Here is a 12,539-nt window from a genome sequence, read left to right as displayed (position 1 = left end):
GTTTGCGTGTGCAGACTATCACGAAATGTTTTATTCATGGGCAGGAAGGCCTCAAATGTCACCGCAGCACTCAGACTTCGTTCCGACGCTTTTTGCTTTCTCAAGCAAGAAGGCCGAATGGGCAAGTGCTGTGAGCCGCTTTCAACGCGCGATGGGGCGGACAACGAAAAAGAAGCTACGAGAGCATTCACGCATGGTGCTAAAATTTTGTCATAATCTCCTAAGTAAATTTTCTTGTTTATGCCACTACACCTTGGCCAATCCCCCCGTGTGGGTATGTGCCACGTATTAAGAGGCATAAGAAGAAGGTGCGTTATGCGTGTGCTCGCATCATATCCAAGATGAAGAGCTCTGCGTGCTATCGCCGTATTGGCTCAATGTGCGCCTCTCGCGCTCGTCTTTATGAACGCGCATGTTTGTTTAACCTATGCAGCGGTGTGCTGTGGGAAAATAAATTGAAATGCTAGGAGAGCTGTCATGTTGCGAGTACGCTCGTGTTTTTATAGCTTGTGTAGCTATTCTGCAGCGCTTGAGCACAACGATTGCTTGTGAAAACTGTTGTCCCCAGTTGTTTTCTGTGCTACGGCGTGCACGATGTAGTTAGTATCCACCTTACATGGATGGCAGACATATACAGCGGAAAACGCCAACCTCACTGATGGGGGATATTTCATTGACCATTATGTTCCGAATGTAGCCTTCATCTTTGAAGCGGCGGCCCTTGCTCAGCTGGCGTTCGCATCGCATGCCGGTTGATCGGTGATACTGAAGAATTTGCTCTTCGTTGGGCGCAGAAGCCTGCCTCGGACTTCGCACCCAGCCATCAGTAAATCCTATAAATCCTCCAGACAGCAGGTGCTGCCCAGGACACGCCATCGTTGACAGATTCCAACAAAACGTGCTCCGCAGCGGCACTCAGTCCGACCGGGTTGGGCGCACAGTACCCTTCCAGTGAGCTTCAAGCGTTGTACGCGAGGTGGCAGCACAGGAAAATGAAAAAGCCTTTCTGTAGGATGCTTTTTGTATGGCTTCAGGCAAAAGCATCGGGGGGTACGTAAACGACCCGTGTGTAGCTTTGACCAAAAAAGAAAATCTATTTTGACAGCTTAAGCTTAAGCTTAAGATTAAGCTGTCAGATAGCAGATTTATTAAACAACTATCCCGTCATTCACGACCTATTAACTGAAAATCTTTCATTAAGCAGGTTTAAGAAAACACTCAAGGGATTATTCTCAACGGAAGACTAGTGTGTTATGTTTTCATGTTTTTCTTCTTGTTTTCAATTTTATGTTCCATGTGCTTCAAGTTCGATAGTTTACATGTATTTTATGTTTGGAAGTGTTTTGTTAACATGTATTGCTAGCAGAAGTTGCTGCACTTATTCTTGTACTCTGTTTCCTGTACATATTCTTGCACTGTAAAAAAAAAATATATATATAATAAGGGGGTTGGGGGATACAGTTTCATCTAAGACATTTCTCTGCATGTAAACTCTGTTGAAACTCTGCATGAGTGTCAAACCGCTGCTTGCCACAGGGTGGCGTGACCTCGTCAGGCACTTTTCCGCCTTTTGTCACGTCCCCCAAGACAATAGTCTTGTATTATTGTCTTGAATAAAAAATGATTGATTGATTGATTGATTAAGATGGTGAGGCATGACTTGTGCGAAAAGGTCGAGCCACTTCCGGATTATATCTTGCTTGTTTTGATTTTTTGCCTGTTTGTAGCTTTTTGTCTGTGTTTTCTTTTTTCCCACTATCAGGTGTGTATAAATATGAGCCCCTTTGAAAATAAAATCAGTTGATAGTCTGCGCTCCGGGTCTCGGGTTGTATCGTTCGTTTTGTCCGTTATGAAGTTAAGCACTCCCTATAATAATAATAATAATAATAATAATAATAATAATAATAATAATAATAATAATAATAATAATAATAATAATAATAATAATAATAATAATAATAATAATAATAATAATAATAATAATAATAATAATAATAATAATAATAATAATAATAATATTATTATTATTATTATTATTATTATTATTATTATTATTATTATTATTATTATTATTATTATTATTAATAATCAACGAGCCCTTATTAAAGCTCTGCTGACAGGGTTAATTGGAGAGACATTAGAGGCCTTTGCCCTGATGGTAAAGATTATCTACTATAACCACGATCATTACATATATGTTGTTTAATCAACTTTGACATGTTATTCTAATTACCATTCAATTTATGATTGTCAGTTTGTGTGGACATTTTTGTGGACAGCCTATGTCGACAGCTTCTGTTCACGTCACTCATGAGAAGAGAAAGGTCGACGGCTTCCGTCCACGTCACTCATGAGAAAAAAAAGGCTTTCGCCATACTATCAGGGGCCTTAATTATAAATTGGACGCGTAGGTTTCCTGAAGAACAACCATCTGGACAGGGGTTAAGTTTTTTATTTATTTATTTATTTATTTGTTTATTAGTACCTCAAGCTTCCCATTGAAGGGGTATTACATGACGATCAGAATGGCGATGAGTCAATTTGATTCGCGATGGCGTTTGGCAGGTCATTCCAGTCCCTTGCTGTATGAACGAAAAATGATGATAGATGCGCAGAAGTGCCTGCAGGGGAAGGGTTGACGGCCTTCCCGTGTTTTGTGCGATTGGGGTTGCGATGTGCAGGGCTGATAATGGAGTTCAGAAATGGATGATAATGGAATTTATGAAACAGTCAGTCTGGAAATTTTTCGGCGGTTCGCTGAAGTTGTGAGATGAGCATTGCGTTTGAGTTCAGTTACACTTACGCTTACAGGATAAGAATGGGCTGAGAAAACGGAACGGGCTGAGCGATTTTGCACAGAATCGGGAGTCGTGGAAAGGCTATCTTGATGTGGGTCCCAGATCGCGCATGCATATTCTAATTTGGGACGATAAGTGTTAAATACGCAAGGGATTTCACTGAGGGGGGTGCTAGTCGCAGGGTTCGTCCAAAGTAGCCACGGACGCGATTAGACTTTAGTAACATTAGATATATCAAAATACCAATTTAGAGCAGGTGAAAATGGAGGCTAAATACTTGTAAGCTGATAATGAAACAACTTCTGCATTCCCGATTACATATCTTTAAGATGGTTGTGAATGACGTTGGTAGAGTGATAGCAGAGATGTTTTTTTCACATTTCAGGACATTAACTATGTATTACACCAAGCTAGTACGTGCTGAATGTCAGACTGAAGAAGAAAAATGTCATCGCTGTTAACTATAGGCTGGTAGATAACGAAATCAACAGCGAACATGTTGTGATGACCCCCCATAATGCGCAGGTCCACACGGGACGGAGAGGCAAAGAGACACCGTATAGCTCATTTTAAACAAACAGATATATTCAATAATTATACATGATTATGAATCAGAGGCTGGGGCGTCCGAGCTTACGTGCCGACGACTTCATGGGGACGATGGAGGGGCTCCGGAGTTGAGCTCGAACGGTTGCTGGAAGAAGCTGCACGCCGTCGGGCTTCGGCGCTGAAGGCCCCCTTGGCGAACGATGTCGTCCTGAGCGTTTCTTCTTCGGTACTCCTTGTCGATTTTTATATCCTCTTATCCCCACACTCCCTAGGGTGAGGACGCCCACGCCGGAGTGGGGGGGGGGGGGGGCTAGGGCTTTCACTTGGGCGCACAAACACGCCACCGCACTTATGGTCTCGCCCCCCCCTCATGTGTTGAGTCCGAGGGAAAGAAGGTTGTCGTCGAGGTAGCGTCGGCTGTGGTAAGGCGCGCTCTGGCCCGCTGTTGGTTCCCGCGGGTCACCGAACTCCGTACTCCATCAAATGACACTCGCCCCTCAAAGCCGGAACGCGAGGTCACTAAAAGGCCGGGAAAGTGGTCCCTTGTCCTGGGATGTGCTCGGGAGGGTTGATTGATGATGCCCGCCGTCTTGCCACGGGGCCAGGCCCGCCGAAACGAGGCCCTATTGTCCCCGGCACGGCCAGAGCAATTGGGGAAGATAACGCCCGTCTCCCTGCGGCGGCGGCGGCGTTCGACTCGTGCCGACACTATGGAAAGGGGGTCCGGTTGTGCTTAAACCCCTTCGTTCTGGTTGTTCACTCTCAACGAGTATGCCTCGGTAATTGATGATGCCGCTGTCACCTGGATCGTCTCCGTGCGGTCCACGGCGGCAGGCCCGAAAGCAATCCCACTCAAGTTGCTTGCAGCCATATACAGTAGAAACATGTCTGCTGGCTGCTTCCAAAACGAGACCGGCTGTCGCCGTTCTCCTCTCTTCCAGCTGAATTGTTTTCCCTTGAGTGCTTTCGCCGCCACTGGGGGCTCCGTCTACGCCGCGCCGTCGAACGCGGACCCTCGTAGCACACACAAGGAACGTCACAATGTGAATGTCAGAACATATGTTAGCAGGCAAATCATTAATATATACGAGAAAAAGAAGGGGCCCAAGACGGTGCCCTGATGTACCTCAGATTTAACAGAGGAATACGAAGAGAAAATTTATTAGCACAAACGAACTGCTGTCGATTAGTGAGAAAGCTGCATATCGAATTAAAAACCGATTCGTTAAGATTCAGTAGAGAAAGTTTAAGGTATAGTAGTTCGTGAGTGTAAGAAAGGGCCATTCCTGATGACCGCTCGCGCACTCGGCGGTGCGAGTGCGCGATGTTACGTCTCGCCTTCGACGCGCGGTATAGCCGGCGCGGATGCAACGGACGCCGCGGCTTCGTTCATCGCGGCCGCAACGCCTCCCGCCAAGCGCGTCCAGGCAGGTTTCAGTGCCACGTGTCGTCGTGCGTGCGTGTGTGTGTGTGTGCATGTTTTGCCCACGCTTGTCAAAGCGCGGCAGCCGGGGAGAGGAGCTCCCCCCAACTGGGAGGCGAGGAGTTCTGACCGGCGCCGGCCTGGCGGACGCGCCCGTCACGCCTGAACATGTTCATGCGTCGCCGTCTTGTGCGACTCATCCCAAGCCGCTCCTTCTTGCCCTCGACTCCGAGGGTATATAAAGAGAGCTGCCCCGGACGCCAACGAGAGACTTCGATTTCTTCCTGCGAGTAACGTGGTCGCCCTGACCGGCTGCTCTTTTGCGATGCCAGAATAAACAAGTTGTTCTGTTGCCAGTCGACTCATCCTTTGCCGGGACCTTCGGATGTTTCCTGCTTTGCCCCAGGCCGCCAGGCCAACGCTACCCTTGGGGCTTGCAACCCAGATGCAACAACTGGTTGCCAGCGGTGAGATCCCGACAACGGAGGCCAGCAGCGAAGATATGCGTTCAACTGTATGCTGAGCAGCACAACGACCATCCGGGAGCAGTGCAACGAGCCCTGTGTGATGACTGGTTGCCTGCAGCGGAACGACTGCGCTGAATTCTTGGCTGCGAGGTTTGGTGAGTGCGGGACTTTCTTCTTCTGAGTTTTGCCAGGCTTTTGTTAGTGTCAGAAACAGAGCTGGTAATTGTGGTTGTCGTTGCTGCCGGGTTAGTTTGCGGCAAGACAATAGTAGGCAGTAGAGAAAGCAGCATTCGGAGCAGCCATGGATTTGAAGTCGTTGCGCAAACCGAAATTGCTGGAGCTTGCAAGAGAGTTGGGTCTGGATGTCTCAGACAAACTCAGAAAACCAGAACTGCTGAGGGCTATTCTTGAGTTGGAGGCTGAGGATGACGAGCTGTCGGAATGCCTTGAGACCATTGAGGAGAGGGAACAAAAAGAAAAAGACGAGCGCGAACGTAAAGAACAAAAAGAGAAAGAGGAGCGCGAACGTAAAGAGCAAAAAGATAAAGAGAAAGAAGAGCGCGACCGTCAACACGCTTTGGAAATGAAGCGTCTCGAGGTAGAGATGGAACGCGCTCGTAATGGAAGTCAGGCACACGGTGCAGGAGAACGAGTATCGTTCAAAATGACTGACCTGATGCGGCCGTTTAAGCTTGGAGAGGACATTGGTTTGTTCCTGGTTAACTTTGAGCGAACGTGCGAGAAGCAGGGGTTCTCTCGGGAAACGTGGCCACAGCGCTTGCTCACTTTGTTACCCGGCGAGGCGGCCGACGTAGTCGCTCGCTTGAAGAGAGAGGAGGCAGAGGATTTCGACAAAGTGAAATCGAGTCTGCTAAAAAAGTACAGGCTGTCAGCGGAGGCGTTCCGTCGGAAGTTTCGGGAAAATGAAAAAGGCAGAAATGAGTCATATACAGAGTTTGCCTACAGGCTTATGTCAAACATGCAGGAGTGGCTCAAAGAAGAGAAAGCGTTTGGTGACCACGAGAAAATTCTGCAGTGTTTCGGGCTGGAACAGTTTTATAGTCGGTTACCTGAGAACGTGCGGTACTGGGTCTTGGATAGGCCAGACGTTAGTACAGTGGCTAAAGCCGCCGAGCTAGCCGAGGAGTTTGTGACGCGTCGGGCTCGCGGAGCTAAGGACGGTCAAAAGGGTGAATTTGGCTCCAAGTCTGAGAGGCCGAAGTTCACACCCATGAGAGCAAGGGGGGACACGCGTAGTGCGGATGCGAGTGAAAGCAGTCCGACCGAACGTAAGGAGACGGCGGCAGCCGAAGCCGAACGCAGAAAGCGGTTCGAGAGGAGGCAAGCGCGCGTGTGTTATACGTGCCAGAAGCCGGGTCACTTTTCGGCGCAGTGTCCAGAAACAAAAAGAGAAGTCGTGTGTTTGTCATTATGTAGCACTGACGAGAACATGAAGCTTCTCGAGCCTTACATGCGAGACTTCCTCGTGAACGGGAAAGAGTGCCGAGTGCTTCGTGATTCCGCAGCTACAATGGATGTAGTTCACCCCTCTTACGTAGAACCCGATATGTTCACGGGCGAGTGCGCATGGATCAAGCAAGCAGTGGAAGCTCATAGCGTGTGTCTGCCCGTAGCAAAAGTGCTTATTGAAGGACCTTTCGGAGCACTTGAGACGGAGGCCGTAGTGTCATCTAGGCTGCCCCCCCAGTACCCGTACCTTTTTTCGAACAGGTCCGATCACCTCCTGCGCGAGAAGGGGCTTTTGTTTGGTGAGGCTAGCGTTCAGGCCTTAACCAGATCGAGAGTTCGGGAGCTCGCTGCAAAGGCGGTAGTTGCGGGGCCGACGTTGTCGAACAATGAGAAAGGGTCGGAGGCGCAGCAAGCTGATATTCCGAGCACGTCAGAACTGGATAAAATTGAGCCTGTAGCATTGAAGGCACCAGGTACTGGAGAGGAAATGCCCGACACGGGAAAGTTAGAAGAGCTTCCAGTCGAACTTCCGGGACTAGGCTCAGTGACGAACAGGGAAGACACTGATCAGGTCATTAGTGACTTAATCATTAAAGCACCGCTGTCTCCTGAGCAGAAAACCGAACTACACCAACTCTTACAAGAGTTTCAAGGTCAGTTCTCTGAGAGGCCTGGTAGGACTTCTGTCCTTACTCATGATATAGAACTTACCTCGCCAGAGCCAGTACGATCCAAGGCGTACCGGGTGTCACCCCGCCAGCGCGATATTATGGAGGCTGAGGTAAAGAAAATGCTACAGCTCGGTGTTATTGAGGCGGGTGAGAGTGATTATACCTCCCCTTTGATTTTAGTTGAGGTACCGGGCAAGGAACCTCGTCCTTGCGTCGACTACCGCAGGCTTAATTCCATTACTAAGGATCAAATTTATCCGATCCCTAACATCGAGGAGCGCCTTGAGAAAGTTAGTAGCGCTCAGTTTATTTCCACCCTAGATCTTGTCAGGGGTTATTGGCAGGTTCCACTTACAGAAGAGGCTAGTAGGTATGCGGCGTTCATTTCACCAATGGGAACATTCCGTCCTAAAGTTTTGAGTTTTGGTTTGAAGAACGCGCCATACTGCTTTTCAAGCCTCATGGACAAAGTGTTGCGGGGACAGGAAGAATTCGCTTTACCGTATTTAGACGACGTAGCGATATTCTCCGCCTCCTGGTCTGAGCATATGGCACACTTGCGGGCAGTGCTAACCCGCCTGCGCGAAGCGGGCTTGACAGTCAAGGCTCCCAAGTGCCAATTAGCACAGGCCGAGGTTGTCTACCTCGGTCACGTGATTGGACAGGGTCGTCGCCGCCCCTCTGAAATAAAGGTGGCCGCTGTGCGAGACTTCCCGCAACCGCGCACGAAGACCGATATTCGGTCGTTCTTAGGTGTCGCCGGCTACTATCAGAGGTACATCCCCAGGTACTCCGATATCGCGGCTCCCCTGACGGATGCTCTAAGAAAAACAGAGCCCCAAACAGTCGTCTGGAGCGAGACCAAGGAAAGAGCTTTCAGCGCCCTAAAGAGCGCCCTAACAAGCCAGCCTGTGCTACGATCGCCAGACTACACAAAAGGGTTCGTTGTTCAGTGCGATGCTAGTGAGCGAGGCATGGGCGTTGTACTGTGCCAAAGGGACAATGGAGAAGTGGAACACCCCGTCCTGTATGCTAGTCGTAAGCTGACCTGTCGTGAGCAGGCGTACAGCGCCACTGAGAAAGAGTGTGCGTGTCTCGTGTGGGCCGTTCAGAAATTGTCATGCTACCTAGCCGGCTCGAGGTTTATCATTGAGACGGATCACTGCCCTCTCCAATGGCTGCAGACCGTATCTCCCAAAAATGGCCGCCTCCTGCGCTGGAGCCTCGCTTTGCAACAATATTCCTTTGAGGTGCGTTACAAAAAGGGGAGTCTCAACGGTAACGCCGATGGCTTAAGTCGAAGCCCCTAACGTGGGAATCCGCCTCAAAGTTGTTGGTTACTGATGTTTTCTTCCTGAGGCAGGATTTTTAACATATTGCTTTTGTTTAGTGTTTCAAAGTGATTATGTGCTTTCTAGTGCAATTTTCCAATTTGTGGACGCGTTCTGAGTGCTGCTTGACTACTGTAAGGAACTAGGCAGTAGTATAAAAGGGGAAAGAGCCTGGCAGAGCTTAGTGAGGGTTGTCTCGTGCTTGCTGACTGAGCGGTTGCGTTTCGGCGTAGTTCTAACGCTTGCTGGGAACGAGCACAAAAATGGCAACTCTCCCGAAGTGACTTTGCAGTGTCCTATGTGATCCTGAACCAGAGAACGAGGCCTTCTCTGTGCGCTGCGCTCAAACAACGTCGAGGGACGATCGGTTTCGATTACGAGCATCATCGAGCGACATCCCTCTGGACAGCGGATGCAGTCCCCTGACCATCGGGATCTCCTTCTCCCGGCGGGGCGGTCTGTTACGTCTCGCCTTCGACGCGCGGTATAGCCGGCGCGGATGCAACGGACGCCGCGGCTTCGTTCATCGCGGCCGCAACGCCTCCCGCCAAGCGCGTCCAGGCAGGTTTCAGTGCCACGTGTCGTCGTGCGTGCGTGTGTGTGTGTGTGCATGTTTTGCCCACGCTTGTCAAAGCGCGGCAGCCGGGGAGAGGAGCTCCCCCCAACTGGGAGGCGAGGAGGTCTGACCGGCGCCGGCCTGGCGGACGCGCCCGTCACGCCTGAACATGTTCATGCGTCGCCGTCTTGTGCGACTCATCCCAAGCCGCTCCTTCTTGCCCTCGACTCCGAGGGTATATAAAGAGAGCTGCCCCGGACGCCAACGAGAGACTTCGATTTCTTCCTGCGAGTAACGTGGTCGCCCTGACCGGCTGCTCTTTTGCGATGCCAGAATAAACAAGTTGTTCTGTTGCCAGTCGACTCATCCTTTGCCGGGACCTTCGGATGTTTCCTGCTTTGCCCCAGGCCGCCAGGCCAACGCTACCCTTGGGGCTTGCAACCCAGATGCAACAGCGAGCGGCCTTCAGGAGCGACAGCTTTAGGAGCGGCAGCGGGCACCACCGACGGTCAAGATGGTGGAAAAGTGAGCGACAACTTTTCAGTGAGCGACTTCCTGAGCGCGATGTAGGAGAAAGACCGTCTGTTGACCAGTCTGCTGGAACGGCTCGCTCTACCATCGTCATCAGGAGTGCCAGGCGCGGCAGCAGCAGCAACCGATCAGGTGATGCCTGACCTCAGCAAGAACATTTCCGACTTCGATGGCAGCGGCGATGCGGCGTCGGCGAAAGAGTGGCTGGAAAACCTGCAGACCACCACTACACCGCGCCGATGGCCTGAACCATTCAAACGGGAGACTGCTAAGTGCCACCTTGTGGGACCTGCCAAGGACTGGCTGCGTTCACGCGAAGAAGCGGTTACGTCGTGGGAAAATTTTGACTACCACTTCCGCCGCACCTTCTGCGGCCAGACCCGAGCGGCAGAACGATGGAGGAAGATGCAGCAGCGAGTGCAGCAGCGCAGCGAAAGCACAACAGCCTACTTAATTCAAAGGTTCGTCTTCGACGAGAGGCCACCCTCGATTTTTGTGACACCCGGGAGCAGGTGCTGACCGGTTTCCGCTCAAGGCAGATCTGCACTATGCTACTTGGACGCACCCACGAGGACGACGACGATCTCCTCCACGATATTATGGAATTTGAGCGTATCGACCGAGAGCGGGAGCAAAGGTTTGGCGGCACGCGTGAGAAGAGGCAGTTCACGGCGGCTACCGAAAATGTTCCAGGACGACCACCTGCGCGGAAGACTACGTACGAGCGATCTGGCAAGGACAGGAGACCACCTCGGACGAAATAAATAAATAAATAATAAATACTTTATTCACCCCAAAGAAACAATACAAGACGCGGACGCGCCAAAGCCTCAATTGGGCTTGTAGGGCGCCGTCCGGCAGCAGCAACAACCTCTGTTACCAAATCAATTCTTTGTTTTGTGTACATTAAAACATATGCACTAGAGCTGTTCAAGCTCGGCAATAGCATCTCGTAACTGTCTGCGAGTGTTCAAGTTGAAAACATTATCAGGCATCTCATTGAATATACATGAGATATAATATGACCTCATAGACATACCAAAATAAGTTCGCACTGCAGGGACAATATATCGAGAAACTTTTCTTAATGGGATTGGTTTAACGTTGTGGAACCGAAAGTCAGAGTTCCAGAAATATCTGAGTACACTGATTTGTTTGAACACAATGTCAAAGGAAGGCAGACCTGAAGAAAGGAATACACTTTGCTGTTTATGGGGTATTGAATAGATGACACTCTTAGCCATATTCTTGAGAATACGGTTTATCCTATTTTTCCATGTTGCAGAACAGTTGAAGAAACAGCACATGCCATATCTCAGCAGAGAGGCCCTTAGAGCATAGAGCTAGCATGCGACGCCTCTAAGCTTCTTACTGAGGTGTGCCATGTGCGTGTTCCAGGATAAATCACTGTCAAAGTAAATGCCAAGGTATTTCACGGACGGAACACATGTAATGGGGTAGCAAGAACATGCAGTGCAACTGGAGCTGTGCAAAAAAACCGCAGCGTTTTTCGGGACTGGCTTGTGTGCATTTCTAAAGCACACTAGATTAGTTTTTTGGGGGTTTATATTATTCAGGTTACATAGAAACTAATCATATAGATTAATAGCGTCCTGTTGAAGTTGACGGAGTGCGCAAGAAAAATCTGTATTAGATGAGATGAGGAGGGTGTCATCTGCATATTGGTAAATCTGTGATGAAGTTATAATGCCGGGGAGGTCATTAACATAGAGATTAAATAAGAGCGGTGATAAGATGGATCCCTGGGGAACACCACTATATAAGTCTATAATTCTGCTTTGCACAGGTCCTAGTTCCACCATTTGAGATCGCTGAGACACATAATTTCTTAGTAACATTTGAAAAGGACCACGAAAACCATAGCAAAACAACTTTTCACAGAGAATATCATGGTGAACAGTATTAAATTCCTTCCTGACATCAAGAAAGAGACCAAATGCCACTTCATTTTTATCAAAACTAGAATGAACGGAATCCGACATCTTTTCTAATAACGTTTGGGTACCAGAACCAGCAACAAATCCGTATTGATGTGGGCTAAGCACGTTATGCCTCAGCACAAATGCTGACATTGTACATAAGACGTGTTTTTCTAGAATTTGTGATATACACGACACGATAGATATTGGGCGATAATTCGAGATATCATTTCTTTTGCCACCCTTGTAAAGTGGTATAACACATGCTTGTTTAAGAGAGCATGGTAAGAAGCCACTTTCAATCATATCATTTAGCATAAAAAGAAGGACACACTTCAAGCTTTGAAAGTTTCTGGAAAGGTCGCTGATAAATATTCTATCAATTCCAGCTGATTTGTTATGCCGTAGACTGGAGATTATGCTGAAAAGATCTGGCTCTGTTATGTGTGGAAGAAATGCTGAGTCAATCACAGAAGAAGTAAGTAACGGCGAACGTGATGTGGCACGGGCAATGCGTTGTTCTTTAGAAAAAAAGTTATTTAAATCATTTGCCAAAGACGATGTCAAGAAAGAGGCCAGCCCAAATGCTACAACTGAGGGTGATTCGGACACATTTTATAAACGAAAACGTAGCATATGGGCGGGACGTAGAAGGGCGAAGACAGGACGATTGCTACACTTACAACTGAAATGAATGAAATGCGACAGCAAGCCCCACCCCATCGCAGAGCAACAACACGCATGCGCATAACATAAAACAAGGTAAAAACAAACTGATAATTTTAAAACGTGTGGAAAAAGA

General features: G+C 48.8%; 1 pseudogene; it reads left to right on the top strand.

Moving 5' to 3' along the window:
- Positions 1-3,194: 3,194 nt before the first annotated feature.
- LOC144105145 (uncharacterized) overlaps positions 3,195-12,539 on the top strand; it is a 124,242-nt pseudogene continuing 114,897 nt past the window's right edge.

Source organism: Amblyomma americanum, chromosome 9 (genome assembly GCF_052857255.1).
Source record: "Amblyomma americanum isolate KBUSLIRL-KWMA chromosome 9, ASM5285725v1, whole genome shotgun sequence".
NCBI lineage: Eukaryota > Metazoa > Arthropoda > Arachnida > Ixodida > Ixodidae > Amblyomma > Amblyomma americanum.
Note: the sequence above shows the minus strand (reverse complement) of the source record. Positions and strands in the feature narration are given on the sequence as shown.